General features: G+C 43.9%; 62 non-coding genes across 62 annotated transcripts; all 62 read right to left on the bottom strand.

Moving 5' to 3' along the window:
• Window positions 1–142: 142 nt before the first annotated feature.
• LOC149969413 (5S ribosomal RNA) lies at window positions 143–261 on the bottom strand. The gene has a single exon (XR_016494244.1). It is a non-coding gene; the product is annotated as a 5S ribosomal RNA (ribosomal RNA).
• Window positions 262–515: 254 nt separating this feature from the next.
• On the bottom strand, window positions 516–634 carry LOC149969414 (5S ribosomal RNA). Its single transcript, XR_016494245.1, has one exon. It is a non-coding gene; the product is annotated as a 5S ribosomal RNA (ribosomal RNA).
• A 254-nt stretch (window positions 635–888) lies between these two features.
• On the bottom strand, window positions 889–1,007 carry LOC149969415 (5S ribosomal RNA). Its single transcript, XR_016494246.1, has one exon. It is a non-coding gene; the product is annotated as a 5S ribosomal RNA (ribosomal RNA).
• Window positions 1,008–1,254: 247 nt separating this feature from the next.
• LOC149969416 (5S ribosomal RNA) lies at window positions 1,255–1,373 on the bottom strand. The gene has a single exon (XR_016494248.1). It is a non-coding gene; the product is annotated as a 5S ribosomal RNA (ribosomal RNA).
• A 247-nt stretch (window positions 1,374–1,620) lies between these two features.
• LOC149969417 (5S ribosomal RNA) lies at window positions 1,621–1,739 on the bottom strand. The gene has a single exon (XR_016494249.1). It is a non-coding gene; the product is annotated as a 5S ribosomal RNA (ribosomal RNA).
• A 247-nt stretch (window positions 1,740–1,986) lies between these two features.
• LOC149969418 (5S ribosomal RNA) lies at window positions 1,987–2,105 on the bottom strand. The gene has a single exon (XR_016494250.1). It is a non-coding gene; the product is annotated as a 5S ribosomal RNA (ribosomal RNA).
• Window positions 2,106–2,359: 254 nt separating this feature from the next.
• LOC149969419 (5S ribosomal RNA) lies at window positions 2,360–2,478 on the bottom strand. The gene has a single exon (XR_016494251.1). It is a non-coding gene; the product is annotated as a 5S ribosomal RNA (ribosomal RNA).
• A 255-nt stretch (window positions 2,479–2,733) lies between these two features.
• On the bottom strand, window positions 2,734–2,852 carry LOC149969420 (5S ribosomal RNA). The gene has a single exon (XR_016494252.1). It is a non-coding gene; the product is annotated as a 5S ribosomal RNA (ribosomal RNA).
• A 598-nt stretch (window positions 2,853–3,450) lies between these two features.
• Window positions 3,451–3,569, bottom strand: LOC149969421 (5S ribosomal RNA). Its single transcript, XR_016494253.1, has one exon. It is a non-coding gene; the product is annotated as a 5S ribosomal RNA (ribosomal RNA).
• A 260-nt stretch (window positions 3,570–3,829) lies between these two features.
• LOC149969422 (5S ribosomal RNA) lies at window positions 3,830–3,948 on the bottom strand. Its single transcript, XR_016494254.1, has one exon. It is a non-coding gene; the product is annotated as a 5S ribosomal RNA (ribosomal RNA).
• A 259-nt stretch (window positions 3,949–4,207) lies between these two features.
• On the bottom strand, window positions 4,208–4,326 carry LOC149969423 (5S ribosomal RNA). Its single transcript, XR_016494255.1, has one exon. It is a non-coding gene; the product is annotated as a 5S ribosomal RNA (ribosomal RNA).
• Window positions 4,327–4,586: 260 nt separating this feature from the next.
• Window positions 4,587–4,705, bottom strand: LOC149969424 (5S ribosomal RNA). The gene has a single exon (XR_016494256.1). It is a non-coding gene; the product is annotated as a 5S ribosomal RNA (ribosomal RNA).
• Window positions 4,706–4,965: 260 nt separating this feature from the next.
• LOC149969425 (5S ribosomal RNA) lies at window positions 4,966–5,084 on the bottom strand. The gene has a single exon (XR_016494257.1). It is a non-coding gene; the product is annotated as a 5S ribosomal RNA (ribosomal RNA).
• A 260-nt stretch (window positions 5,085–5,344) lies between these two features.
• Window positions 5,345–5,463, bottom strand: LOC149969426 (5S ribosomal RNA). The gene has a single exon (XR_016494259.1). It is a non-coding gene; the product is annotated as a 5S ribosomal RNA (ribosomal RNA).
• Window positions 5,464–5,723: 260 nt separating this feature from the next.
• On the bottom strand, window positions 5,724–5,842 carry LOC149969427 (5S ribosomal RNA). Its single transcript, XR_016494260.1, has one exon. It is a non-coding gene; the product is annotated as a 5S ribosomal RNA (ribosomal RNA).
• Window positions 5,843–6,098: 256 nt separating this feature from the next.
• LOC149969428 (5S ribosomal RNA) lies at window positions 6,099–6,217 on the bottom strand. Its single transcript, XR_016494261.1, has one exon. It is a non-coding gene; the product is annotated as a 5S ribosomal RNA (ribosomal RNA).
• A 260-nt stretch (window positions 6,218–6,477) lies between these two features.
• On the bottom strand, window positions 6,478–6,596 carry LOC149969429 (5S ribosomal RNA). The gene has a single exon (XR_016494262.1). It is a non-coding gene; the product is annotated as a 5S ribosomal RNA (ribosomal RNA).
• Window positions 6,597–6,856: 260 nt separating this feature from the next.
• LOC149969430 (5S ribosomal RNA) lies at window positions 6,857–6,975 on the bottom strand. The gene has a single exon (XR_016494263.1). It is a non-coding gene; the product is annotated as a 5S ribosomal RNA (ribosomal RNA).
• A 260-nt stretch (window positions 6,976–7,235) lies between these two features.
• LOC149969431 (5S ribosomal RNA) lies at window positions 7,236–7,354 on the bottom strand. The gene has a single exon (XR_016494264.1). It is a non-coding gene; the product is annotated as a 5S ribosomal RNA (ribosomal RNA).
• A 260-nt stretch (window positions 7,355–7,614) lies between these two features.
• Window positions 7,615–7,733, bottom strand: LOC149969432 (5S ribosomal RNA). The gene has a single exon (XR_016494265.1). It is a non-coding gene; the product is annotated as a 5S ribosomal RNA (ribosomal RNA).
• A 259-nt stretch (window positions 7,734–7,992) lies between these two features.
• Window positions 7,993–8,111, bottom strand: LOC149969433 (5S ribosomal RNA). The gene has a single exon (XR_016494266.1). It is a non-coding gene; the product is annotated as a 5S ribosomal RNA (ribosomal RNA).
• Window positions 8,112–8,370: 259 nt separating this feature from the next.
• On the bottom strand, window positions 8,371–8,489 carry LOC149969434 (5S ribosomal RNA). Its single transcript, XR_016494267.1, has one exon. It is a non-coding gene; the product is annotated as a 5S ribosomal RNA (ribosomal RNA).
• A 260-nt stretch (window positions 8,490–8,749) lies between these two features.
• Window positions 8,750–8,868, bottom strand: LOC149969435 (5S ribosomal RNA). The gene has a single exon (XR_016494268.1). It is a non-coding gene; the product is annotated as a 5S ribosomal RNA (ribosomal RNA).
• Window positions 8,869–9,128: 260 nt separating this feature from the next.
• Window positions 9,129–9,247, bottom strand: LOC149969436 (5S ribosomal RNA). The gene has a single exon (XR_016494270.1). It is a non-coding gene; the product is annotated as a 5S ribosomal RNA (ribosomal RNA).
• Window positions 9,248–9,501: 254 nt separating this feature from the next.
• On the bottom strand, window positions 9,502–9,620 carry LOC149969437 (5S ribosomal RNA). The gene has a single exon (XR_016494271.1). It is a non-coding gene; the product is annotated as a 5S ribosomal RNA (ribosomal RNA).
• A 221-nt stretch (window positions 9,621–9,841) lies between these two features.
• On the bottom strand, window positions 9,842–9,960 carry LOC149969438 (5S ribosomal RNA). The gene has a single exon (XR_016494272.1). It is a non-coding gene; the product is annotated as a 5S ribosomal RNA (ribosomal RNA).
• Window positions 9,961–10,220: 260 nt separating this feature from the next.
• On the bottom strand, window positions 10,221–10,339 carry LOC149969439 (5S ribosomal RNA). The gene has a single exon (XR_016494273.1). It is a non-coding gene; the product is annotated as a 5S ribosomal RNA (ribosomal RNA).
• Window positions 10,340–10,599: 260 nt separating this feature from the next.
• LOC149969440 (5S ribosomal RNA) lies at window positions 10,600–10,718 on the bottom strand. Its single transcript, XR_016494274.1, has one exon. It is a non-coding gene; the product is annotated as a 5S ribosomal RNA (ribosomal RNA).
• Window positions 10,719–10,978: 260 nt separating this feature from the next.
• On the bottom strand, window positions 10,979–11,097 carry LOC149969441 (5S ribosomal RNA). Its single transcript, XR_016494275.1, has one exon. It is a non-coding gene; the product is annotated as a 5S ribosomal RNA (ribosomal RNA).
• Window positions 11,098–11,357: 260 nt separating this feature from the next.
• On the bottom strand, window positions 11,358–11,476 carry LOC149969442 (5S ribosomal RNA). Its single transcript, XR_016494276.1, has one exon. It is a non-coding gene; the product is annotated as a 5S ribosomal RNA (ribosomal RNA).
• A 260-nt stretch (window positions 11,477–11,736) lies between these two features.
• Window positions 11,737–11,855, bottom strand: LOC149969443 (5S ribosomal RNA). Its single transcript, XR_016494277.1, has one exon. It is a non-coding gene; the product is annotated as a 5S ribosomal RNA (ribosomal RNA).
• Window positions 11,856–12,128: 273 nt separating this feature from the next.
• LOC149969444 (5S ribosomal RNA) lies at window positions 12,129–12,247 on the bottom strand. The gene has a single exon (XR_016494278.1). It is a non-coding gene; the product is annotated as a 5S ribosomal RNA (ribosomal RNA).
• A 260-nt stretch (window positions 12,248–12,507) lies between these two features.
• Window positions 12,508–12,626, bottom strand: LOC149969445 (5S ribosomal RNA). Its single transcript, XR_016494279.1, has one exon. It is a non-coding gene; the product is annotated as a 5S ribosomal RNA (ribosomal RNA).
• Window positions 12,627–12,886: 260 nt separating this feature from the next.
• On the bottom strand, window positions 12,887–13,005 carry LOC149969446 (5S ribosomal RNA). The gene has a single exon (XR_016494281.1). It is a non-coding gene; the product is annotated as a 5S ribosomal RNA (ribosomal RNA).
• Window positions 13,006–13,265: 260 nt separating this feature from the next.
• Window positions 13,266–13,384, bottom strand: LOC149969447 (5S ribosomal RNA). Its single transcript, XR_016494282.1, has one exon. It is a non-coding gene; the product is annotated as a 5S ribosomal RNA (ribosomal RNA).
• Window positions 13,385–13,644: 260 nt separating this feature from the next.
• Window positions 13,645–13,763, bottom strand: LOC149969448 (5S ribosomal RNA). Its single transcript, XR_016494283.1, has one exon. It is a non-coding gene; the product is annotated as a 5S ribosomal RNA (ribosomal RNA).
• Window positions 13,764–14,023: 260 nt separating this feature from the next.
• LOC149969449 (5S ribosomal RNA) lies at window positions 14,024–14,142 on the bottom strand. The gene has a single exon (XR_016494284.1). It is a non-coding gene; the product is annotated as a 5S ribosomal RNA (ribosomal RNA).
• Window positions 14,143–14,402: 260 nt separating this feature from the next.
• On the bottom strand, window positions 14,403–14,521 carry LOC149969450 (5S ribosomal RNA). Its single transcript, XR_016494285.1, has one exon. It is a non-coding gene; the product is annotated as a 5S ribosomal RNA (ribosomal RNA).
• A 260-nt stretch (window positions 14,522–14,781) lies between these two features.
• On the bottom strand, window positions 14,782–14,900 carry LOC149969451 (5S ribosomal RNA). The gene has a single exon (XR_016494286.1). It is a non-coding gene; the product is annotated as a 5S ribosomal RNA (ribosomal RNA).
• A 260-nt stretch (window positions 14,901–15,160) lies between these two features.
• On the bottom strand, window positions 15,161–15,279 carry LOC149969452 (5S ribosomal RNA). The gene has a single exon (XR_016494287.1). It is a non-coding gene; the product is annotated as a 5S ribosomal RNA (ribosomal RNA).
• Window positions 15,280–15,539: 260 nt separating this feature from the next.
• On the bottom strand, window positions 15,540–15,658 carry LOC149969453 (5S ribosomal RNA). The gene has a single exon (XR_016494288.1). It is a non-coding gene; the product is annotated as a 5S ribosomal RNA (ribosomal RNA).
• Window positions 15,659–15,918: 260 nt separating this feature from the next.
• Window positions 15,919–16,037, bottom strand: LOC149969454 (5S ribosomal RNA). Its single transcript, XR_016494289.1, has one exon. It is a non-coding gene; the product is annotated as a 5S ribosomal RNA (ribosomal RNA).
• Window positions 16,038–16,297: 260 nt separating this feature from the next.
• On the bottom strand, window positions 16,298–16,416 carry LOC149969455 (5S ribosomal RNA). The gene has a single exon (XR_016494290.1). It is a non-coding gene; the product is annotated as a 5S ribosomal RNA (ribosomal RNA).
• Window positions 16,417–16,676: 260 nt separating this feature from the next.
• On the bottom strand, window positions 16,677–16,795 carry LOC149969456 (5S ribosomal RNA). Its single transcript, XR_016494292.1, has one exon. It is a non-coding gene; the product is annotated as a 5S ribosomal RNA (ribosomal RNA).
• Window positions 16,796–17,055: 260 nt separating this feature from the next.
• Window positions 17,056–17,174, bottom strand: LOC149969457 (5S ribosomal RNA). Its single transcript, XR_016494293.1, has one exon. It is a non-coding gene; the product is annotated as a 5S ribosomal RNA (ribosomal RNA).
• Window positions 17,175–17,434: 260 nt separating this feature from the next.
• On the bottom strand, window positions 17,435–17,553 carry LOC149969458 (5S ribosomal RNA). Its single transcript, XR_016494294.1, has one exon. It is a non-coding gene; the product is annotated as a 5S ribosomal RNA (ribosomal RNA).
• A 260-nt stretch (window positions 17,554–17,813) lies between these two features.
• LOC149969459 (5S ribosomal RNA) lies at window positions 17,814–17,932 on the bottom strand. The gene has a single exon (XR_016494295.1). It is a non-coding gene; the product is annotated as a 5S ribosomal RNA (ribosomal RNA).
• A 260-nt stretch (window positions 17,933–18,192) lies between these two features.
• LOC149969460 (5S ribosomal RNA) lies at window positions 18,193–18,311 on the bottom strand. The gene has a single exon (XR_016494296.1). It is a non-coding gene; the product is annotated as a 5S ribosomal RNA (ribosomal RNA).
• A 260-nt stretch (window positions 18,312–18,571) lies between these two features.
• Window positions 18,572–18,690, bottom strand: LOC149969461 (5S ribosomal RNA). The gene has a single exon (XR_016494297.1). It is a non-coding gene; the product is annotated as a 5S ribosomal RNA (ribosomal RNA).
• Window positions 18,691–18,937: 247 nt separating this feature from the next.
• On the bottom strand, window positions 18,938–19,056 carry LOC149969462 (5S ribosomal RNA). The gene has a single exon (XR_016494514.1). It is a non-coding gene; the product is annotated as a 5S ribosomal RNA (ribosomal RNA).
• Window positions 19,057–19,316: 260 nt separating this feature from the next.
• Window positions 19,317–19,435, bottom strand: LOC149969463 (5S ribosomal RNA). The gene has a single exon (XR_016494298.1). It is a non-coding gene; the product is annotated as a 5S ribosomal RNA (ribosomal RNA).
• A 260-nt stretch (window positions 19,436–19,695) lies between these two features.
• Window positions 19,696–19,814, bottom strand: LOC149969464 (5S ribosomal RNA). Its single transcript, XR_016494299.1, has one exon. It is a non-coding gene; the product is annotated as a 5S ribosomal RNA (ribosomal RNA).
• Window positions 19,815–20,074: 260 nt separating this feature from the next.
• On the bottom strand, window positions 20,075–20,193 carry LOC149969465 (5S ribosomal RNA). The gene has a single exon (XR_016494300.1). It is a non-coding gene; the product is annotated as a 5S ribosomal RNA (ribosomal RNA).
• A 260-nt stretch (window positions 20,194–20,453) lies between these two features.
• On the bottom strand, window positions 20,454–20,572 carry LOC149969466 (5S ribosomal RNA). The gene has a single exon (XR_016494301.1). It is a non-coding gene; the product is annotated as a 5S ribosomal RNA (ribosomal RNA).
• A 260-nt stretch (window positions 20,573–20,832) lies between these two features.
• LOC149969467 (5S ribosomal RNA) lies at window positions 20,833–20,951 on the bottom strand. Its single transcript, XR_016494303.1, has one exon. It is a non-coding gene; the product is annotated as a 5S ribosomal RNA (ribosomal RNA).
• A 260-nt stretch (window positions 20,952–21,211) lies between these two features.
• On the bottom strand, window positions 21,212–21,330 carry LOC149969468 (5S ribosomal RNA). The gene has a single exon (XR_016494304.1). It is a non-coding gene; the product is annotated as a 5S ribosomal RNA (ribosomal RNA).
• A 260-nt stretch (window positions 21,331–21,590) lies between these two features.
• LOC149969469 (5S ribosomal RNA) lies at window positions 21,591–21,709 on the bottom strand. Its single transcript, XR_016494305.1, has one exon. It is a non-coding gene; the product is annotated as a 5S ribosomal RNA (ribosomal RNA).
• A 260-nt stretch (window positions 21,710–21,969) lies between these two features.
• Window positions 21,970–22,088, bottom strand: LOC149969470 (5S ribosomal RNA). The gene has a single exon (XR_016494306.1). It is a non-coding gene; the product is annotated as a 5S ribosomal RNA (ribosomal RNA).
• Window positions 22,089–22,348: 260 nt separating this feature from the next.
• On the bottom strand, window positions 22,349–22,467 carry LOC149969471 (5S ribosomal RNA). Its single transcript, XR_016494307.1, has one exon. It is a non-coding gene; the product is annotated as a 5S ribosomal RNA (ribosomal RNA).
• A 260-nt stretch (window positions 22,468–22,727) lies between these two features.
• Window positions 22,728–22,846, bottom strand: LOC149969472 (5S ribosomal RNA). Its single transcript, XR_016494308.1, has one exon. It is a non-coding gene; the product is annotated as a 5S ribosomal RNA (ribosomal RNA).
• A 260-nt stretch (window positions 22,847–23,106) lies between these two features.
• LOC149969473 (5S ribosomal RNA) lies at window positions 23,107–23,225 on the bottom strand. The gene has a single exon (XR_016494309.1). It is a non-coding gene; the product is annotated as a 5S ribosomal RNA (ribosomal RNA).
• Window positions 23,226–23,485: 260 nt separating this feature from the next.
• Window positions 23,486–23,604, bottom strand: LOC149969474 (5S ribosomal RNA). Its single transcript, XR_016494310.1, has one exon. It is a non-coding gene; the product is annotated as a 5S ribosomal RNA (ribosomal RNA).
• Between the last annotated feature and the right edge of the window lie 42 nt (window positions 23,605–23,646).

Below are 23,646 nucleotides of genomic sequence, written 5' to 3' on the forward strand. Positions count from 1 at the left end.
AAGAAATTGCATATACTGTAGCACAGATTGTTGGATGAAATACAAACTAACCTTGCTTACTTATTTCAAAGCGAGGGCACATATTTCAACCTTGTGGGAAAAAACGGACAAAGAGTTGAAATTCCACAAGGCAGTGACAAAAAGCTTACAGCACCTGGTATTCCCAGGCGGTCTCCCATCCAAGTACTAACCAGGCCCGACCCTGCTTAGCTTCCGAGATCAGACGAGATCAGGCGTACTCAGGCCGGTGTGGCCGTAAGCGAGAAACAATCTCTTGCTGCACTATGTAAAGTCAAAGTGAGCCTGATTAACAGCTGTTGCATTTTCACCATTTAGATAAGCATCTTTGTGTCACTCAAAAAGTGGAAGAAATTGCATATACTGTAGCATGTAGCACAGATTGTTGGATGAAATACAAACTAACCTTGCTTACTTATTTCAAAGCGAGGGCACATATTTCAACCTTGTGGGAAAAAACGGACAAAGAGTTGAAATTCCACAAGGCAGTGACAAAAAGCTTACAGCACCTGGTATTCCCAGGCGGTCTCCCATCCAAGTACTAACCAGGCCCGACCCTGCTTAGCTTCCGAGATCAGACGAGATCAGGCGTACTCAGGCCGGTGTGGCCGTAAGCGAGAAACAATCTCTTGCTGCACTATGTAAAGTCAAAGTGAGCCTGATTAACAGCTGTTGCATTTTCACCATTTAGATAAGCATCTTTGTGTCACTCAAAAAGTGGAAGAAATTGCATATACTGTAGCATGTAGCACAGATTGTTGGATGAAATACAAACTAACCTTGCTTACTTATTTCAAAGCGAGGGCACATATTTCAACCTTGTGGGAAAAAACGGACAAAGAGTTGAAATTCCACAAGGCAGTGACAAAAAGCTTACAGCACCTGGTATTCCCAGGCGGTCTCCCATCCAAGTACTAACCAGGCCCGACCCTGCTTAGCTTCCGAGATCAGACGAGATCAGGCGTACTCAGGCCGGTGTGGCCGTAAGCGAGAAACAATCTCTTGCTGCACTATGTAAAGTCAAAGTGAGCCTGATTAACAGCTGTTGCATTTTCACCATTTAGATAAGCATCTTTGTGTCACTCAAAAAGTGGAAGAAATTGCATATACTGTAGCACAGATTGTTGGATGAAATACAAACTAACCTTGCTTACTTATTTCAAAGCGAGGGCACATATTTCAACCTTGTGGGAAAAAACGGACAAAGAGTTGAAATTCCACAAGGCAGTGACAAAAAGCTTACAGCACCTGGTATTCCCAGGCGGTCTCCCATCCAAGTACTAACCAGGCCCGACCCTGCTTAGCTTCCGAGATCAGACGAGATCAGGCGTACTCAGGCCGGTGTGGCCGTAAGCGAGAAACAATCTCTTGCTGCACTATGTAAAGTCAAAGTGAGCCTGATTAACAGCTGTTGCATTTTCACCATTTAGATAAGCATCTTTGTGTCACTCAAAAAGTGGAAGAAATTGCATATACTGTAGCACAGATTGTTGGATGAAATACAAACTAACCTTGCTTACTTATTTCAAAGCGAGGGCACATATTTCAACCTTGTGGGAAAAAACGGACAAAGAGTTGAAATTCCACAAGGCAGTGACAAAAAGCTTACAGCACCTGGTATTCCCAGGCGGTCTCCCATCCAAGTACTAACCAGGCCCGACCCTGCTTAGCTTCCGAGATCAGACGAGATCAGGCGTACTCAGGCCGGTGTGGCCGTAAGCGAGAAACAATCTCTTGCTGCACTATGTAAAGTCAAAGTGAGCCTGATTAACAGCTGTTGCATTTTCACCATTTAGATAAGCATCTTTGTGTCACTCAAAAAGTGGAAGAAATTGCATATACTGTAGCACAGATTGTTGGATGAAATACAAACTAACCTTGCTTACTTATTTCAAAGCGAGGGCACATATTTCAACCTTGTGGGAAAAAACGGACAAAGAGTTGAAATTCCACAAGGCAGTGACAAAAAGCTTACAGCACCTGGTATTCCCAGGCGGTCTCCCATCCAAGTACTAACCAGGCCCGACCCTGCTTAGCTTCCGAGATCAGACGAGATCAGGCGTACTCAGGCCGGTGTGGCCGTAAGCGAGAAACAATCTCTTGCTGCACTATGTAAAGTCAAAGTGAGCCTGATTAACAGCTGTTGCATTTTCACCATTTAGATAAGCATCTTTGTGTCACTCAAAAAGTGGAAGAAATTGCATATACTGTAGCATGTAGCACAGATTGTTGGATGAAATACAAACTAACCTTGCTTACTTATTTCAAAGCGAGGGCACATATTTCAACCTTGTGGGAAAAAACGGACAAAGAGTTGAAATTCCACAAGGCAGTGACAAAAAGCTTACAGCACCTGGTATTCCCAGGCGGTCTCCCATCCAAGTACTAACCAGGCCCGACCCTGCTTAGCTTCCGAGATCAGACGAGATCAGGCGTACTCAGGCCGGTGTGGCCGTAAGCGAGAAACAATCTCTTGCTGCACTATGTAAAGTCAAAGTGAGCCTGATTAACAGCTGTTGCATTTTCACCATTTAGATAAGCATCTTTGTGTCACTCAAAAAGTGGAAGAAATTGCATATACTGTAGCCATGTAGCACAGATTGTTGGATGAAATACAAACTAACCTTGCTTACTTATTTCAAAGCGAGGGCACATATTTCAACCTTGTGGGAAAAAACGGACAAAGAGTTGAAATTCCACAAGGCAGTGACAAAAAGCTTACAGCACCTGGTATTCCCAGGCGGTCTCCCATCCAAGTACTAACCAGGCCCGACCCTGCTTAGCTTCCGAGATCAGACGAGATCAGGCGTACTCAGGCCGGTGTGGCCGTAAGCGAGAAACAATCTCTTGCTGCACTATGTAAAGTCAAAGTGAGCCTGATTAACAGCTGTTGCATTTTCACCATTTAGATAAGCATCTTTGTGTCACTCAAAAAGTGGAAGAAATTGCATATACTGTAGCCATGTAGCACAGATTGTTGGATGAAATACAAACTAACCTTGCTTACTTATTTCAAAGCGAGGGCACATATTTCAACCTTGTGGGAAAAAACGGACAAAGAGTTGAAATTCCACAAGGCAGTGACAAAAAGCTTACAGCACCTGGTATTCCCAGGCGGTCTCCCATCCAAGTACTAACCAGGCCCGACCCTGCTTAGCTTCCGAGAGTAAGCGAGAAACAATCTCTTGCTGCACTATGTAAAGTCAAAGTGAGCCTGATTAACAGCTGTTGCATTTTCACCATTTAGATAAGCATCTTTGTGTCACTCAAAAAGTGGAAGAAATTGCATATACTGTAGCCATAATTTGTAGCACAGATTGTTGGATGAAATACAAACTAACCTTGCTTACTTATTTCAAAGCGAGGGCACATATTTCAACCTTGTGGGAAAAAACGGACAAAGAGTTGAAATTCCACAAGGCAGTGACAAAAAGCTTACAGCACCTGGTATTCCCAGGCGGTCTCCCATCCAAGTACTAACCAGGCCCGACCCTGCTTAGCTTCCGAGATCAGACGAGATCAGGCGTACTCAGGCCGGTGTGGCCGTAAGCGAGAAACAATCTCTTGCTGCACTATGTAAAGTCAAAGTGAGCCTGATTAACAGCTGTTGCATTTTCACCATTTAGATAAGCATCTTTGTGTCACTCAAAAAGTGGAAGAAATTGCATATACTGTAGCCATAATTTGTAGCACAGATTGTTGGATGAAATACAAACTAACCTTGCTTACTTATTTCAAAGCGAGGGCACATATTTCAACCTTGTGGGAAAAAACGGACAAAGAGTTGAAATTCCACAAGGCAGTGACAAAAAGCTTACAGCACCTGGTATTCCCAGGCGGTCTCCCATCCAAGTACTAACCAGGCCCGACCCTGCTTAGCTTCCGAGATCAGACGAGATCAGGCGTACTCAGGCCGGTGTGGCCGTAAGCGAGAAACAATCTCTTGCTGCACTATGTAAAGTCAAAGTGAGCCTGATTAACAGCTGTTGCATTTTCACCATTTAGATAAGCATCTTTGTGTCACTCAAAAAGTGGAAGAAATTGCATATACTGTAGCCATAATTTGTAGCACAGATTGTTGGATGAAATACAAACTAACCTTGCTTACTTATTTCAAAGCGAGGGCACATATTTCAACCTTGTGGGAAAAAACGGACAAAGAGTTGAAATTCCACAAGGCAGTGAAAAAAGCTTACAGCACCTGGTATTCCCAGGCGGTCTCCCATCCAAGTACTAACCAGGCCCGACCCTGCTTAGCTTCCGAGATCAGACGAGATCAGGCGTACTCAGGCCGGTGTGGCCGTAAGCGAGAAACAATCTCTTGCTGCACTATGTAAAGTCAAAGTGAGCCTGATTAACAGCTGTTGCATTTTCACCATTTAGATAAGCATCTTTGTGTCACTCAAAAAGTGGAAGAAATTGCATATACTGTAGCCATAATTTGTAGCACAGATTGTTGGATGAAATACAAACTAACCTTGCTTACTTATTTCAAAGCGAGGGCACATATTTCAACCTTGTGGGAAAAAACGGACAAAGAGTTGAAATTCCACAAGGCAGTGACAAAAAGCTTACAGCACCTGGTATTCCCAGGCGGTCTCCCATCCAAGTACTAACCAGGCCCGACCCTGCTTAGCTTCCGAGATCAGACGAGATCAGGCGTACTCAGGCCGGTGTGGCCGTAAGCGAGAAACAATCTCTTGCTGCACTATGTAAAGTCAAAGTGAGCCTGATTAACAGCTGTTGCATTTTCACCATTTAGATAAGCATCTTTGTGTCACTCAAAAAGTGGAAGAAATTGCATATACTGTAGCCATAATTTGTAGCACAGATTGTTGGATGAAATACAAACTAACCTTGCTTACTTATTTCAAAGCGAGGGCACATATTTCAACCTTGTGGGAAAAAACGGACAAAGAGTTGAAATTCCACAAGGCAGTGACAAAAAGCTTACAGCACCTGGTATTCCCAGGCGGTCTCCCATCCAAGTACTAACCAGGCCCGACCCTGCTTAGCTTCCGAGATCAGACGAGATCAGGCGTACTCAGGCCGGTGTGGCCGTAAGCGAGAAACAATCTCTTGCTGCACTATGTAAAGTCAAAGTGAGCCTGATTAACAGCTGTTGCATTTTCACCATTTAGATAAGCATCTTTGTGTCACTCAAAAAGTGGAAGAAATTGCATATACTGTAGCCATAATTTGTAGCACAGATTGTTGGATGAAATACAAACTAACCTTGCTTACTTATTTCAAAGCGAGGGCACATATTTCAACCTTGTGGGAAAAAACGGACAAAGAGTTGAAATTCCACAAGGCAGTGACAAAAAGCTTACAGCACCTGGTATTCCCAGGCGGTCTCCCATCCAAGTACTAACCAGGCCCGACCCTGCTTAGCTTCCGAGATCAGACGAGATCAGGCGTACTCAGGCCGGTGTGGCCGTAAGCGAGAAACAATCTCTTGCTGCACTATGTAAAGTCAAAGTGAGCCTGATTAACAGCTGTTGCATTTTCACCATTTAGATAAGCATCTTTGTGTCACTCAAAAAGTGGAAGAAATTGCATATACTGTAGCCATAATTTGTAGCACAGATTGTTGGATGAAATACAAACTAACCTTGCTTACTTATTTCAAAGCGAGGGCACATATTTCAACCTTGTGGGAAAAAACGGACAAAGAGTTGAAATTCCACAAGGCAGTGACAAAAAGCTTACAGCACCTGGTATTCCCAGGCGGTCTCCCATCCAAGTACTAACCAGGCCCGACCCTGCTTAGCTTCCGAGATCAGACGAGATCAGGCGTACTCAGGCCGGTGTGGCCGTAAGCGAGAAACAATCTCTTGCTGCACTATGTAAAGTCAAAGTGAGCCTGATTAACAGCTGTTGCATTTTCACCATTTAGATAAGCATCTTTGTGTCACTCAAAAAGTGGAAGAAATTGCATATACTGTAGCATTTGTAGCACAGATTGTTGGATGAAATACAAACTAACCTTGCTTACTTATTTCAAAGCGAGGGCACATATTTCAACCTTGTGGGAAAAAACGGACAAAGAGTTGAAATTCCACAAGGCAGTGACAAAAAGCTTACAGCACCTGGTATTCCCAGGCGGTCTCCCATCCAAGTACTAACCAGGCCCGACCCTGCTTAGCTTCCGAGATCAGACGAGATCAGGCGTACTCAGGCCGGTGTGGCCGTAAGCGAGAAACAATCTCTTGCTGCACTATGTAAAGTCAAAGTGAGCCTGATTAACAGCTGTTGCATTTTCACCATTTAGATAAGCATCTTTGTGTCACTCAAAAAGTGGAAGAAATTGCATATACTGTAGCCATAATTTGTAGCACAGATTGTTGGATGAAATACAAACTAACCTTGCTTACTTATTTCAAAGCGAGGGCACATATTTCAACCTTGTGGGAAAAAACGGACAAAGAGTTGAAATTCCACAAGGCAGTGACAAAAAGCTTACAGCACCTGGTATTCCCAGGCGGTCTCCCATCCAAGTACTAACCAGGCCCGACCCTGCTTAGCTTCCGAGATCAGACGAGATCAGGCGTACTCAGGCCGGTGTGGCCGTAAGCGAGAAACAATCTCTTGCTGCACTATGTAAAGTCAAAGTGAGCCTGATTAACAGCTGTTGCATTTTCACCATTTAGATAAGCATCTTTGTGTCACTCAAAAAGTGGAAGAAATTGCATATACTGTAGCCATAATTTGTAGCACAGATTGTTGGATGAAATACAAACTAACCTTGCTTACTTATTTCAAAGCGAGGGCACATATTTCAACCTTGTGGGAAAAAACGGACAAAGAGTTGAAATTCCACAAGGCAGTGACAAAAAGCTTACAGCACCTGGTATTCCCAGGCGGTCTCCCATCCAAGTACTAACCAGGCCCGACCCTGCTTAGCTTCCGAGATCAGACGAGATCAGGCGTACTCAGGCCGGTGTGGCCGTAAGCGAGAAACAATCTCTTGCTGCACTATGTAAAGTCAAAGTGAGCCTGATTAACAGCTGTTGCATTTTCACCATTTAGATAAGCATCTTTGTGTCACTCAAAAAGTGGAAGAAATTGCATATACTGTAGCCATAATTTGTAGCACAGATTGTTGGATGAAATACAAACTAACCTTGCTTACTTATTTCAAAGCGAGGGCACATATTTCAACCTTGTGGGAAAAAACGGACAAAGAGTTGAAATTCCACAAGGCAGTGACAAAAAGCTTACAGCACCTGGTATTCCCAGGCGGTCTCCCATCCAAGTACTAACCAGGCCCGACCCTGCTTAGCTTCCGAGATCAGACGAGATCAGGCGTACTCAGGCCGGTGTGGCCGTAAGCGAGAAACAATCTCTTGCTGCACTATGTAAAGTCAAAGTGAGCCTGATTAACAGCTGTTGCATTTTCACCATTTAGATAAGCATCTTTGTGTCACTCAAAAAGTGGAAGAAATTGCATATACTGTAGCCATAATTTGTAGCACAGATTGTTGGATGAAATACAAACTAACCTTGCTTACTTATTTCAAAGCGAGGGCACATATTTCAACCTTGTGGGAAAAAACGGACAAAGAGTTGAAATTCCACAAGGCAGTGACAAAAAGCTTACAGCACCTGGTATTCCCAGGCGGTCTCCCATCCAAGTACTAACCAGGCCCGACCCTGCTTAGCTTCCGAGATCAGACGAGATCAGGCGTACTCAGGCCGGTGTGGCCGTAAGCGAGAAACAATCTCTTGCTGCACTATGTAAAGTCAAAGTGAGCCTGATTAACAGCTGTTGCATTTTCACCATTTAGATAAGCATCTTTGTGTCACTCAAAAAGTGGAAGAAATTGCATATACTGTAGCATAATTTGTAGCACAGATTGTTGGATGAAATACAAACTAACCTTGCTTACTTATTTCAAAGCGAGGGCACATATTTCAACCTTGTGGGAAAAAACGGACAAAGAGTTGAAATTCCACAAGGCAGTGACAAAAAGCTTACAGCACCTGGTATTCCCAGGCGGTCTCCCATCCAAGTACTAACCAGGCCCGACCCTGCTTAGCTTCCGAGATCAGACGAGATCAGGCGTACTCAGGCCGGTGTGGCCGTAAGCGAGAAACAATCTCTTGCTGCACTATGTAAAGTCAAAGTGAGCCTGATTAACAGCTGTTGCATTTTCACCATTTAGATAAGCATCTTTGTGTCACTCAAAAAGTGGAAGAAATTGCATATACTGTAGCATAATTTGTAGCACAGATTGTTGGATGAAATACAAACTAACCTTGCTTACTTATTTCAAAGCGAGGGCACATATTTCAACCTTGTGGGAAAAAACGGACAAAGAGTTGAAATTCCACAAGGCAGTGACAAAAAGCTTACAGCACCTGGTATTCCCAGGCGGTCTCCCATCCAAGTACTAACCAGGCCCGACCCTGCTTAGCTTCCGAGATCAGACGAGATCAGGCGTACTCAGGCCGGTGTGGCCGTAAGCGAGAAACAATCTCTTGCTGCACTATGTAAAGTCAAAGTGAGCCTGATTAACAGCTGTTGCATTTTCACCATTTAGATAAGCATCTTTGTGTCACTCAAAAAGTGGAAGAAATTGCATATACTGTAGCCATAATTTGTAGCACAGATTGTTGGATGAAATACAAACTAACCTTGCTTACTTATTTCAAAGCGAGGGCACATATTTCAACCTTGTGGGAAAAAACGGACAAAGAGTTGAAATTCCACAAGGCAGTGACAAAAAGCTTACAGCACCTGGTATTCCCAGGCGGTCTCCCATCCAAGTACTAACCAGGCCCGACCCTGCTTAGCTTCCGAGATCAGACGAGATCAGGCGTACTCAGGCCGGTGTGGCCGTAAGCGAGAAACAATCTCTTGCTGCACTATGTAAAGTCAAAGTGAGCCTGATTAACAGCTGTTGCATTTTCACCATTTAGATAAGCATCTTTGTGTCACTCAAAAAGTGGAAGAAATTGCATATACTGTAGCCATAATTTGTAGCACAGATTGTTGGATGAAATACAAACTAACCTTGCTTACTTATTTCAAAGCGAGGGCACATATTTCAACCTTGTGGGAAAAAACGGACAAAGAGTTGAAATTCCACAAGGCAGTGACAAAAAGCTTACAGCACCTGGTATTCCCAGGCGGTCTCCCATCCAAGTACTAACCAGGCCCGACCCTGCTTAGCTTCCGAGATCAGACGAGATCAGGCGTACTCAGGCCGGTGTGGCCGTAAGCGAGAAACAATCTCTTGCTGCACTATGTAAAGTCAAAGTGAGCCTGATTAACAGCTGTTGCATTTTCACCATTTAGATAAGCATCTTTGTGTCACTCAAAAAGTGGAAGAAATTGCATATACTGTAGCATGTAGCACAGATTGTTGGATGAAATACAAACTAACCTTGCTTACTTATTTCAAAGCGAGGGCACATATTTCAACCTTGTGGGAAAAAACGGACAAAGAGTTGAAATTCCACAAGGCAGTGACAAAAAGCTTACAGCACCTGGTATTCCCAGGCGGTCTCCCATCCAAGTACTAACCAGGCCCGACCCTGCTTAGCTTCCGAGATCAGACGAGATCAGGCGTACTCAGGCCGGTGTGGCCGTAAGCGAGAAACAATCTCTTGCTGCACTATGTAAAGTCAAAGTGAGCCTGATTAACAGCTGTTGCATTTTCACCATTTAGATAAGCATCTTTGTGTCACTCAAAAAGTGGAAGAAATTGCATATACTGTAGCCATAATTTGTAGCACAGATTGTTGGATGAAATACAATTCAACCTTGTGGGAAAAAACGGACAAAGAGTTGAAATTCCACAAGGCAGTGACAAAAAGCTTACAGCACCTGGTATTCCCAGGCGGTCTCCCATCCAAGTACTAACCAGGCCCGACCCTGCTTAGCTTCCGAGATCAGACGAGATCAGGCGTACTCAGGCCGGTGTGGCCGTAAGCGAGAAACAATCTCTTGCTGCACTATGTAAAGTCAAAGTGAGCCTGATTAACAGCTGTTGCATTTTCACCATTTAGATAAGCATCTTTGTGTCACTCAAAAAGTGGAAGAAATTGCATATACTGTAGCCATAATTTGTAGCACAGATTGTTGGATGAAATACAAACTAACCTTGCTTACTTATTTCAAAGCGAGGGCACATATTTCAACCTTGTGGGAAAAAACGGACAAAGAGTTGAAATTCCACAAGGCAGTGACAAAAAGCTTACAGCACCTGGTATTCCCAGGCGGTCTCCCATCCAAGTACTAACCAGGCCCGACCCTGCTTAGCTTCCGAGATCAGACGAGATCAGGCGTACTCAGGCCGGTGTGGCCGTAAGCGAGAAACAATCTCTTGCTGCACTATGTAAAGTCAAAGTGAGCCTGATTAACAGCTGTTGCATTTTCACCATTTAGATAAGCATCTTTGTGTCACTCAAAAAGTGGAAGAAATTGCATATACTGTAGCCATAATTTGTAGCACAGATTGTTGGATGAAATACAAACTAACCTTGCTTACTTATTTCAAAGCGAGGGCACATATTTCAACCTTGTGGGAAAAAACGGACAAAGAGTTGAAATTCCACAAGGCAGTGACAAAAAGCTTACAGCACCTGGTATTCCCAGGCGGTCTCCCATCCAAGTACTAACCAGGCCCGACCCTGCTTAGCTTCCGAGATCAGACGAGATCAGGCGTACTCAGGCCGGTGTGGCCGTAAGCGAGAAACAATCTCTTGCTGCACTATGTAAAGTCAAAGTGAGCCTGATTAACAGCTGTTGCATTTTCACCATTTAGATAAGCATCTTTGTGTCACTCAAAAAGTGGAAGAAATTGCATATACTGTAGCCATAATTTGTAGCACAGATTGTTGGATGAAATACAAACTAACCTTGCTTACTTATTTCAAAGCGAGGGCACATATTTCAACCTTGTGGGAAAAAACGGACAAAGAGTTGAAATTCCACAAGGCAGTGACAAAAAGCTTACAGCACCTGGTATTCCCAGGCGGTCTCCCATCCAAGTACTAACCAGGCCCGACCCTGCTTAGCTTCCGAGATCAGACGAGATCAGGCGTACTCAGGCCGGTGTGGCCGTAAGCGAGAAACAATCTCTTGCTGCACTATGTAAAGTCAAAGTGAGCCTGATTAACAGCTGTTGCATTTTCACCATTTAGATAAGCATCTTTGTGTCACTCAAAAAGTGGAAGAAATTGCATATACTGTAGCCATAATTTGTAGCACAGATTGTTGGATGAAATACAAACTAACCTTGCTTACTTATTTCAAAGCGAGGGCACATATTTCAACCTTGTGGGAAAAAACGGACAAAGAGTTGAAATTCCACAAGGCAGTGACAAAAAGCTTACAGCACCTGGTATTCCCAGGCGGTCTCCCATCCAAGTACTAACCAGGCCCGACCCTGCTTAGCTTCCGAGATCAGACGAGATCAGGCGTACTCAGGCCGGTGTGGCCGTAAGCGAGAAACAATCTCTTGCTGCACTATGTAAAGTCAAAGTGAGCCTGATTAACAGCTGTTGCATTTTCACCATTTAGATAAGCATCTTTGTGTCACTCAAAAAGTGGAAGAAATTGCATATACTGTAGCCATAATTTGTAGCACAGATTGTTGGATGAAATACAAACTAACCTTGCTTACTTATTTCAAAGCGAGGGCACATATTTCAACCTTGTGGGAAAAAACGGACAAAGAGTTGAAATTCCACAAGGCAGTGACAAAAAGCTTACAGCACCTGGTATTCCCAGGCGGTCTCCCATCCAAGTACTAACCAGGCCCGACCCTGCTTAGCTTCCGAGATCAGACGAGATCAGGCGTACTCAGGCCGGTGTGGCCGTAAGCGAGAAACAATCTCTTGCTGCACTATGTAAAGTCACTATGTAAAGTCAAAGTGAGCCTGATTAACAGCTGTTGCATTTTCACCATTTAGATAAGCATCTTTGTGTCACTCAAAAAGTGGAAGAAATTGCATATACTGTAGCCATAATTTGTAGCACAGATTGTTGGATGAAATACAAACTAACCTTGCTTACTTATTTCAAAGCGAGGGCACATATTTCAACCTTGTGGGAAAAAACGGACAAAGAGTTGAAATTCCACAAGGCAGTGACAAAAAGCTTACAGCACCTGGTATTCCCAGGCGGTCTCCCATCCAAGTACTAACCAGGCCCGACCCTGCTTAGCTTCCGAGATCAGACGAGATCAGGCGTACTCAGGCCGGTGTGGCCGTAAGCGAGAAACAATCTCTTGCTGCACTATGTAAAGTCAAAGTGAGCCTGATTAACAGCTGTTGCATTTTCACCATTTAGATAAGCATCTTTGTGTCACTCAAAAAGTGGAAGAAATTGCATATACTGTAGCCATAATTTGTAGCACAGATTGTTGGATGAAATACAAACTAACCTTGCTTACTTATTTCAAAGCGAGGGCACATATTTCAACCTTGTGGGAAAAAACGGACAAAGAGTTGAAATTCCACAAGGCAGTGACAAAAAGCTTACAGCACCTGGTATTCCCAGGCGGTCTCCCATCCAAGTACTAACCAGGCCCGACCCTGCTTAGCTTCCGAGATCAGACGAGATCAGGCGTACTCAGGCCGGTGTGGCCGTAAGCGAGAAACAATCTCTTGCTGCACTATGTAAAGTCAAAGTGAGCCTGATTAACAGCTGTTGCATTTTCACCATTTAGATAAGCATCTTTGTGTCACTCAAAAAGTGGAAGAAATTGCATATACTGTAGCCATAATTTGTAGCACAGATTGTTGGATGAAATACAAACTAACCTTGCTTACTTATTTCAAAGCGAGGGCACATATTTCAACCTTGTGGGAAAAAACGGACAAAGAGTTGAAATTCCACAAGGCAGTGACAAAAAGCTTACAGCACCTGGTATTCCCAGGCGGTCTCCCATCCAAGTACTAACCAGGCCCGACCCTGCTTAGCTTCCGAGATCAGACGAGATCAGGCGTACTCAGGCCGGTGTGGCCGTAAGCGAGAAACAATCTCTTGCTGCACTATGTAAAGTCAAAGTGAGCCTGATTAACAGCTGTTGCATTTTCACCATTTAGATAAGCATCTTTGTGTCACTCAAAAAGTGGAAGAAATTGCATATACTGTAGCCATAATTTGTAGCACAGATTGTTGGATGAAATACAAACTAACCTTGCTTACTTATTTCAAAGCGAGGGCACATATTTCAACCTTGTGGGAAAAAACGGACAAAGAGTTGAAATTCCACAAGGCAGTGACAAAAAGCTTACAGCACCTGGTATTCCCAGGCGGTCTCCCATCCAAGTACTAACCAGGCCCGACCCTGCTTAGCTTCCGAGATCAGACGAGATCAGGCGTACTCAGGCCGGTGTGGCCGTAAGCGAGAAACAATCTCTTGCTGCACTATGTAAAGTCAAAGTGAGCCTGATTAACAGCTGTTGCATTTTCACCATTTAGATAAGCATCTTTGTGTCACTCAAAAAGTGGAAGAAATTGCATATACTGTAGCCATAATTTGTAGCACAGATTGTTGGATGAAATACAAACTAACCTTGCTTACTTATTTCAAAGCGAGGGCACATATTTCAACCTTGTGGGAAAAAACGGACAAAGAGTTGAAATTCCACAAGGCAGTGACAAAAAGCTTACAGCACCTGGTATTCCCAGGCGGTCTCCCATCCAAGTACTAACCAGGCCCGACCCTGCTTAGCTTCCGAGATCAGACGAGATCAGGCGTACTCAGGCCGGTGTGGCCGTAAGCGAGAAACAATCTCTTGCTGCACTATGTAAAGTCAAAGTGAGCCTGATTAACAGCTGTTGCATTTTCACCATTTAGATAAGCATCTTTGTGTCACTCAAAAAGTGGAAGAAATTGCATATACTGTAGCCATAATTTGTAGCACAGATTGTTGGATGAAATACAAACTAACCTTGCTTACTTATTTCAAAGCGAGGGCACATATTTCAACCTTGTGGGAAAAAACGGACAAAGAGTTGAAATTCCACAAGGCAGTGACAAAAAGCTTACAGCACCTGGTATTCCCAGGCGGTCTCCCATCCAAGTACTAACCAGGCCCGACCCTGCTTAGCTTCCGAGATCAGACGAGATCAGGCGTACTCAGGCCGGTGTGGCCGTAAGCGAGAAACAATCTCTTGCTGCACTATGTAAAGTCAAAGTGAGCCTGATTAACAGCTGTTGCATTTTCACCATTTAGATAAGCATCTTTGTGTCACTCAAAAAGTGGAAGAAATTGCATATACTGTAGCCATAATTTGTAGCACAGATTGTTGGATGAAATACAAACTAACCTTGCTTACTTATTTCAAAGCGAGGGCACATATTTCAACCTTGTGGGAAAAAACGGACAAAGAGTTGAAATTCCACAAGGCAGTGACAAAAAGCTTACAGCACCTGGTATTCCCAGGCGGTCTCCCATCCAAGTACTAACCAGGCCCGACCCTGCTTAGCTTCCGAGATCAGACGAGATCAGGCGTACTCAGGCCGGTGTGGCCGTAAGCTAGAAACAATCTCTTGCTGCACTATGTAAAGTCAAAGTGAGCCTGATTAACAGCTGTTGCATTTTCACCATTTAGATAAGCATCTTTGTGTCACTCAAAAAGTGGAAGAAATTGCATATACTGTAGCCATAATTTGTAGCACAGATTGTTGGATGAAATACAAACTAACCTTGCTTACTTATTTCAAAGCGAGGGCACATATTTCAACCTTGTGGGAAAAAACGGACAAAGAGTTGAAATTCCACAAGGCAGTGACAAAAAGCTTACAGCACCTGGTATTCCCAGGCGGTCTCCCATCCAAGTACTAACCAGGCCCGACCCTGCTTAGCTTCCGAGATCAGACGAGATCAGGCGTACTCAGGCCGGTGTGGCCGTAAGCGAGAAACAATCTCTTGCTGCACTATGTAAAGTCAAAGTGAGCCTGATTAACAGCTGTTGCATTTTCACCATTTAGATAAGCATCTTTGTGTCACTCAAAAAGTGGAAGAAATTGCATATACTGTAGCCATAATTTGTAGCACAGATTGTTGGATGAAATACAAACTAACCTTGCTTACTTATTTCAAAGCGAGGGCACATATTTCAACCTTGTGGGAAAAAACGGACAAAGAGTTGAAATTCCACAAGGCAGTGACAAAAAGCTTACAGCACCTGGTATTCCCAGGCGGTCTCCCATCCAAGTACTAACCAGGCCCGACCCTGCTTAGCTTCCGAGATCAGACGAGATCAGGCGTACTCAGGCCGGTGTGGCCGTAAGCGAGAAACAATCTCTTGCTGCACTATGTAAAGTCAAAGTGAGCCTGATTAACAGCTGTTGCATTTTCACCATTTAGATAAGCATCTTTGTGTCACTCAAAAAGTGGAAGAAATTGCATATACTGTAGCCATAATTTGTAGCACAGATTGTTGGATGAAATACAAACTAACCTTGCTTACTTATTTCAAAGCGAGGGCACATATTTCAACCTTGTGGGAAAAAACGGACAAAGAGTTGAAATTCCACAAGGCAGTGACAAAAAGCTTACAGCACCTGGTATTCCCAGGCGGTCTCCCATCCAAGTACTAACCAGGCCCGACCCTGCTTAGCTTCCGAGATCAGACGAGATCAGGCGTACTCAGGCCGGTGTGGCCGTAAGCGAGAAACAATCTCTTGCTGCACTATGTAAAGTCAAAGTGAGCCTGATTAACAGCTGTTGCATTTTCACCATTTAGATAAGCATCTTTGTGTCACTCAAAAAGTGGAAGAAATTGCATATACTGTAGCCATAATTTGTAGCACAGATTGTTGGATGAAATACAAACTAACCTTGCTTACTTATTTCAAAGCGAGGGCACATATTTCAACCTTGTGGGAAAAAACGGACAAAGAGTTGAAATTCCACAAGGCAGTGACAAAAAGCTTACAGCACCTGGTATTCCCAGGCGGTCTCCCATCCAAGTACTAACCAGGCCCGACCCTGCTTAGCTTCCGAGATCAGACGAGATCAGGCGTACTCAGGCCGGTGTGGCCGTAAGCGAGAAACAATCTCTTGCTGCACTATGTAAAGTCAAAGTGAGCCTGATTAACAGCTGTTGCATTTTCACCATTTAGATAAGCATCTTTGTGTCACTCAAAAAGTGGAAGAAATTGCATATACTGTAGCCATAATTTGTAGCACAGATTGTTGGATGAAATACAAACTAACCTTGCTTACTTATTTCAAAGCGAGGGCACATATTTCAACCTTGTGGGAAAAAACGGACAAAGAGTTGAAATTCCACAAGGCAGTGACAAAAAGCTTACAGCACCTGGTATTCCCAGGCGGTCTCCCATCCAAGTACTAACCAGGCCCGACCCTGCTTAGCTTCCGAGATCAGACGAGATCAGGCGTACTCAGGCCGGTGTGGCCGTAAGCGAGAAACAATCTCTTGCTGCACTATGTAAAGTCAAAGTGAGCCTGATTAACAGCTGTTGCATTTTCACCATTTAGATAAGCATCTTTGTGTCACTCAAAAAGTGGAAGAAATTGCATATACTGTAGCCATAATTTGTAGCACAGATTGTTGGATGAAATACAAACTAACCTTGCTTACTTATTTCAAAGCGAGGGCACATATTTCAACCTTGTGGGAAAAAACGGACAAAGAGTTGAAATTCCACAAGGCAGTGACAAAAAGCTTACAGCACCTGGTATTCCCAGGCGGTCTCCCATCCAAGTACTAACCAGGCCCGACCCTGCTTAGCTTCCGAGATCAGACGAGATCAGGCGTACTCAGGCCGGTGTGGCCGTAAGCGAGAAACAATCTCTTGCTGCACTATGTAAAGTCAAAGTGAGCCTGATTAACAGCTGTTGCATTTTCACCATTTAGATAAGCATCTTTGTGTCACTCAAAAAGTGGAAGAAATTGCATATACTGTAGCCATAATTTGTAGCACAGATTGTTGGATGAAATACAAACTAACCTTGCTTACTTATTTCAAAGCGAGGGCACATATTTCAACCTTGTGGGAAAAAACGGACAAAGAGTTGAAATTCCACAAGGCAGTGACAAAAAGCTTACAGCACCTGGTATTCCCAGGCGGTCTCCCATCCAAGTACTAACCAGGCCCGACCCTGCTTAGCTTCCGAGATCAGACGAGATCAGGCGTACTCAGGCCGGTGTGGCCGTAAGCGAGAAACAATCTCTTGCTGCACTATGTAAAGTCAAAGTGAGCCTGATTAACAGCTGTTGCATTTTCACCATTTAGATAAGCATCTTTGTGTCACTCAAAAAGTGGAAGAAATTGCATATACTGTAGCCATAATTTGTAGCACAGATTGTTGGATGAAATACAAACTAACCTTGCTTACTTATTTCAAAGCGAGGGCACATATTTCAACCTTGTGGGAAAAAACGGACAAAGAGTTGAAATTCCACAAGGCAGTGACAAAAAGCTTACAGCACCTGGTATTCCCAGGCGGTCTCCCATCCAAGTACTAACCAGGCCCGACCCTGCTTAGCTTCCGAGATCAGACGAGATCAGGCGTACTCAGGCCGGTGTGGCCGTAAGCGAGAAACAATCTCTTGCTGCACTATGTAAAGTCAAAGTGAGCCTGATTAACAGCTGTTGCATTTTCACCATTTAGATAAGCATCTTTGTGTCACTCAAAAAGTGGAAGAAATTGCATATACTGTAGCCATAATTTGTAGCACAGATTGTTGGATGAAATACAAACTAACCTTGCTTACTTATTTCAAAGCGAGGGCACATATTTCAACCTTGTGGGAAAAAACGGACAAAGAGTTGAAATTCCACAAGGCAGTGACAAAAAGCTTACAGCACCTGGTATTCCCAGGCGGTCTCCCATCCAAGTACTAACCAGGCCCGACCCTGCTTAGCTTCCGAGATCAGACGAGATCAGGCGTACTCAGGCCGGTGTGGCCGTAAGCGAGAAACAATCTCTTGCTGCACTATGTAAAGTCAAAGTGAGCCTGATTAACAGCTGTTGCATTTTCACCATTTAGATAAGCATCTTTGTGTCACTCAAAAAGTGGAAGAAATTGCATATACTGTAGCCATAATTTGTAGCACAGATTGTTGGATGAAATACAAACTAACCTTGCTTACTTATTTCAAAGCGAGGGCACATATTTCAACCTTGTGGGAAAAAACGGACAAAGAGTTGAAATTCCACAAGGCAGTGACAAAAAGCTTACAGCACCTGGTATTCCCAGGCGGTCTCCCATCCAAGTACTAACCAGGCCCGACCCTGCTTAGCTTCCGAGATCAGACGAGATCAGGCGTACTCAGGCCGGTGTGGCCGTAAGCGAGAAACAATCTCTTGCTGCACTATGTAAAGTCAAAGTGAGCCTGATTAACAGCTGTTGCATTTTCACCATTTAGATAAGCATCTTTGTGTCACTCAAAAAGTGGAAGAAATTGCATATACTGTAGCCATAATTTGTAGCACAGATTGTTGGATGAAATACAAACTAACCTTGCTTACTTATTTCAAAGCGAGGGCACATATTTCAACCTTGTGGGAAAAAACGGACAAAGAGTTGAAATTCCACAAGGCAGTGACAAAAAGCTTACAGCACCTGGTATTCCCAGGCGGTCTCCCATCCAAGTACTAACCAGGCCCGACCCTGCTTAGCTTCCGAGATCAGACGAGATCAGGCGTACTCAGGCCGGTGTGGCCGTAAGCGAGAAACAATCTCTTGCTGCACTATGTAAAGTCAAAGTGAGCCTGATTAACAGCTGTTGCATTTTCACCATTTAGATAAGCATCTTTGTGTCACTCAAAAAGTGGAAGAAATTGCATATACTGTAGCACAGATTGTTGGATGAAATACAAACTAACCTTGCTTACTTATTTCAAAGCGAGGGCACATATTTCAACCTTGTGGGAAAAAACGGACAAAGAGTTGAAATTCCACAAGGCAGTGACAAAAAGCTTACAGCACCTGGTATTCCCAGGCGGTCTCCCATCCAAGTACTAACCAGGTCCGACCCTGCTTAGCTTCCGAGATCAGACGAGATCAGGCGTACTCAGGCCGGTGTGGCCGTAAGCTAGAAACAATCTCTTGCTGCACTATGTAAAGTCAAAGTGAGCCTGATTAACAGCTGTTGCATTTTCACCATTTAGATAAGCATCTTTGTGTCACTCAAAAAGTGGAAGAAATTGCATATACTGTAGCCATAATTTGTAGCACAGATTGTTGGATGAAATACAAACTAACCTTGCTTACTTATTTCAAAGCGAGGGCACATATTTCAACCTTGTGGGAAAAAACGGACAAAGAGTTGAAATTCCACAAGGCAGTGACAAAAAGCTTACAGCACCTGGTATTCCCAGGCGGTCTCCCATCCAAGTACTAACCAGGCCCGACCCTGCTTAGCTTCCGAGATCAGACGAGATCAGGCGTACTCAGGCCGGTGTGGCCGTAAGCGAGAAACAATCTCTTGCTGCACTATGTAAAGTCAAAGTGAGCCTGATTAACAGCTGTTGCATTTTCACCATTTAGATAAGCATCTTTGTGTCACTCAAAAAGTGGAAGAAATTGCATATACTGTAGCCATAATTTGTAGCACAGATTGTTGGATGAAATACAAACTAACCTTGCTTACTTATTTCAAAGCGAGGGCACATATTTCAACCTTGTGGGAAAAAACGGACAAAGAGTTGAAATTCCACAAGGCAGTGACAAAAAGCTTACAGCACCTGGTATTCCCAGGCGGTCTCCCATCCAAGTACTAACCAGGCCCGACCCTGCTTAGCTTCCGAGATCAGACGAGATCAGGCGTACTCAGGCCGGTGTGGCCGTAAGCGAGAAACAATCTCTTGCTGCACTATGTAAAGTCAAAGTGAGCCTGATTAACAGCTGTTGCATTTTCACCATTTAGATAAGCATCTTTGTGTCACTCAAAAAGTGGAAGAAATTGCATATACTGTAGCCATAATTTGTAGCACAGATTGTTGGATGAAATACAAACTAACCTTGCTTACTTATTTCAAAGCGAGGGCACATATTTCAACCTTGTGGGAAAAAACGGACAAAGAGTTGAAATTCCACAAGGCAGTGACAAAAAGCTTACAGCACCTGGTATTCCCAGGCGGTCTCCCATCCAAGTACTAACCAGGCCCGACCCTGCTTAGCTTCCGAGATCAGACGAGATCAGGCGTACTCAGGCCGGTGTGGCCGTAAGCGAGAAACAATCTCTTGCTGCACTATGTAAAGTCAAAGTGAGCCTGATTAACAGCTGTTGCATTTTCACCATTTAGATAAGCATCTTTGTGTCACTCAAAAAGTGGAAGAAATTGCATATACTGTAGCCATAATTTGTAGCACAGATTGTTGGATGAAATACAAACTAACCTTGCTTACTTATTTCAAAGCGAGGGCACATATTTCAACCTTGTGGGAAAAAACGGACAAAGAGTTGAAATTCCACAAGGCAGTGACAAAAAGCTTACAGCACCTGGTATTCCCAGGCGGTCTCCCATCCAAGTACTAACCAGGCCCGACCCTGCTTAGCTTCCGAGATCAGACGAGATCAGGCGTACTCAGGCCGGTGTGGCCGTAAGCGAGAAACAATCTCTTGCTGCACTATGTAAAGTCAAAGTGAGCCTGATTAACAGCTGTTGCATTTTCACCATTTAGATAAGCATCTTTGTGTCACTCAAAAAGTGGAAGAAATTGCATATACTGTAGCCATAATTTGTAGCACAGATTGTTGGATGAAATACAAACTAACCTTGCTTACTTATTTCAAAGCGAGGGCACATATTTCAACCTTGTGGGAAAAAACGGACAAAGAGTTGAAATTCCACAAGGCAGTGACAAAAAGCTTACAGCACCTGGTATTCCCAGGCGGTCTCCCATCCAAGTACTAACCAGGCCCGACCCTGCTTAGCTTCCGAGATCAGACGAGATCAGGCGTACTCAGGCCGGTGTGGCCGTAAGCGAGAAACAATCTCTTGCTGCACTATGTAAAGTCAAAGTGAGCCTGATTAACAGCTGTTGCATTTTCACCATTTAGATAAGCATCTTTGTGTCACTCAAAAAGTGGAAGAAATTGCATATACTGTAGCCATAATTTGTAGCACAGATTGTTGGATGAAATACAAACTAACCTTGCTTACTTATTTCAAAGCGAGGGCACATATTTCAACCTTGTGGGAAAAAACGGACAAAGAGTTGAAATTCCACAAGGCAGTGACAAAAAGCTTACAGCACCTGGTATTCCCAGGCGGTCTCCCATCCAAGTACTAACCAGGCCCGACCCTGCTTAGCTTCCGAGATCAGACGAGATCAGGCGTACTCAGGCCGGTGTGGCCGTAAGCGAGAAACAATCTCTTGCTGCACTATGTAAAGTCAAAGTGAGCCTGATTAACAGCTGTTGCATTTTCACCATTTAGATAAGCATCTTTGTGTCACTCAAAAAGTGGAAGAAATTGCATATACTGTAGCCATAATTTGTAGCACAGATTGTTGGATGAAATACAAACTAACCTTGCTTACTTATTTCAAAGCGAGGGCACATATTTCAACCTTGTGGGAAAAAACGGACAAAGAGTTGAAATTCCACAAGGCAGTGACAAAAAGCTTACAGCACCTGGTATTCCCAGGCGGTCTCCCATCCAAGTACTAACCAGGCCCGACCCTGCTTAGCTTCCGAGATCAGACGAGATCAGGCGTACTCAGGCCGGTGTGGCCGTAAGCGAGAAACAATCTCTTGCTGCACTATGTAAAGTCAAAGTGAGCCTGATTAACAGCTGTTGCATTTTCACCATTTAGATAAGCATCTTTGTGTCACTCAAAAAGTGGAAGAAATTGCATATACTGTAGCCATAATTTGTAGCACAGATTGTTGGATGAAATACAAACTAACCTTGCTTACTTATTTCAAAGCGAGGGCACATATTTCAACCTTGTGGGAAAAAACGGACAAAGAGTTGAAATTCCACAAGGCAGTGACAAAAAGCTTACAGCACCTGGTATTCCCAGGCGGTCTCCCATCCAAGTACTAACCAGGCCCGACCCTGCTTAGCTTCCGAGATCAGACGAGATCAGGCGTACTCAGGCCGGTGTGGCCGTAAGCGAGAAACAATCTCTTGCTGCACTATGTAAAGTCAAAGTGAGCCTGATTAACAGCTGTTGCATTTTCACCATTTAGATAAGCATCTTTGTGTCACTCAAAAAGTGGAAGAAATTGCATATACTGTAGCCATAATTTGTAGCACAGATTGTTGGATGAAATACAAACTAACCTTGCTTACTTATTTCAAAGCGAGGGCACATATTTCAACCTTGTGGGAAAAAACGGACAAAGAGTTGAAATTCCACAAGGCAGTGACAAAAAGCTTACAGCACCTGGTATTCCCAGGCGGTCTCCCATCCAAGTACTAACCAGGCCCGACCCTGCTTAGCTTCCGAGATCAGACGAGATCAGGCGTACTCAGGCCGGTGTGGCCGTAAGCGAGAAACAATCTCTTGCTGCACTATGTAAAGTCAAAGTGAGCCTGATTAACAGCTGTTGCATTTTCACCATTTAGATAAGCATCTTTGTGTCACTCAAAAAGTGGAAGAAATTGCATATACTGTAGCCATAATTTGTAGCACAGATTGTTGGATGAAATACAAACTAACCTTGCTTACTTATTTCAAAGCGAGGGCACATATTTCAACCTTGTGGGAAAAAACGGACAAAGAGTTGAAATTCCACAAGGCAGTGACAAAAAGCTTACAGCACCTGGTATTCCCAGGCGGTCTCCCATCCAAGTACTAACCAGGCCCGACCCTGCTTAGCTTCCGAGATCAGACGAGATCAGGCGTACTCAGGCCGGTGTGGCCGTAAGCGAGAAACAATCTCTTGCTGCACTATGTAAAGTCAAAGTGAGCCTGATTAACAGCTGTTGCATTTTCACCATTTAGATAAGCATCTTTGTGTCACTCAAAAAGTGGAAGAAATTGCATATACTGTAGCCATAATTTGTAGCACAGATTGTTGGATGAAATACAAACTAACCTTGCTTACTTATTTCAAAGCGAGGGCACATATTTCAACCTTGTGGGAAAAAACGGACAAAGAGTTGAAATTCCACAAGGCAGTGACAAAAAGCTTACAGCACCTGGTATTCCCAGGCGGTCTCCCATCCAAGTACTAACCAGGCCCGACCCTGCTTAGCTTCCGAGATCAGACGAGATCAGGCGTACTCAGGCCGGTGTGGCCGTAAGCGAGAAACAATCTCTTGCTGCACTATGTAAAGTCAAAGTGAGCCTGATTAACAGCTGTTGCATTTTCACCATTTAGATAAGCATCTTTGTGTCACTCAAAAAGTGGAAGAAATTGCATATACTGTAGCCATAATTTGTAGCACAGATTGTTGGATGAAATACAAACTAACCTTGCTTACTTATTTCAAAGCGAGGGCACATATTTCAACCTTGTGGGAAAAAACGGACAAAGAGTTGAAATTCCACAAGGCAGTGACAAAAAGCTTACAGCACCTGGTATTCCCAGGCGGTCTCCCATCCAAGTACTAACCAGGCCCGACCCTGCTTAGCTTCCGAGATCAGACGAGATCAGGCGTACTCAGGCCGGTGTGGCCGTAAGCGAGAAACAATCTCTTGCTGCACTATGTAAAGTCAAAGTGAGC

The sequence above is a fragment of the Oncorhynchus mykiss genome, unplaced genomic scaffold (assembly GCF_057628025.1).
Source record: "Oncorhynchus mykiss isolate SJ-2025 unplaced genomic scaffold, ASM5762802v1 scaffold110, whole genome shotgun sequence".
Lineage (NCBI taxonomy): Eukaryota > Metazoa > Chordata > Actinopteri > Salmoniformes > Salmonidae > Oncorhynchus > Oncorhynchus mykiss.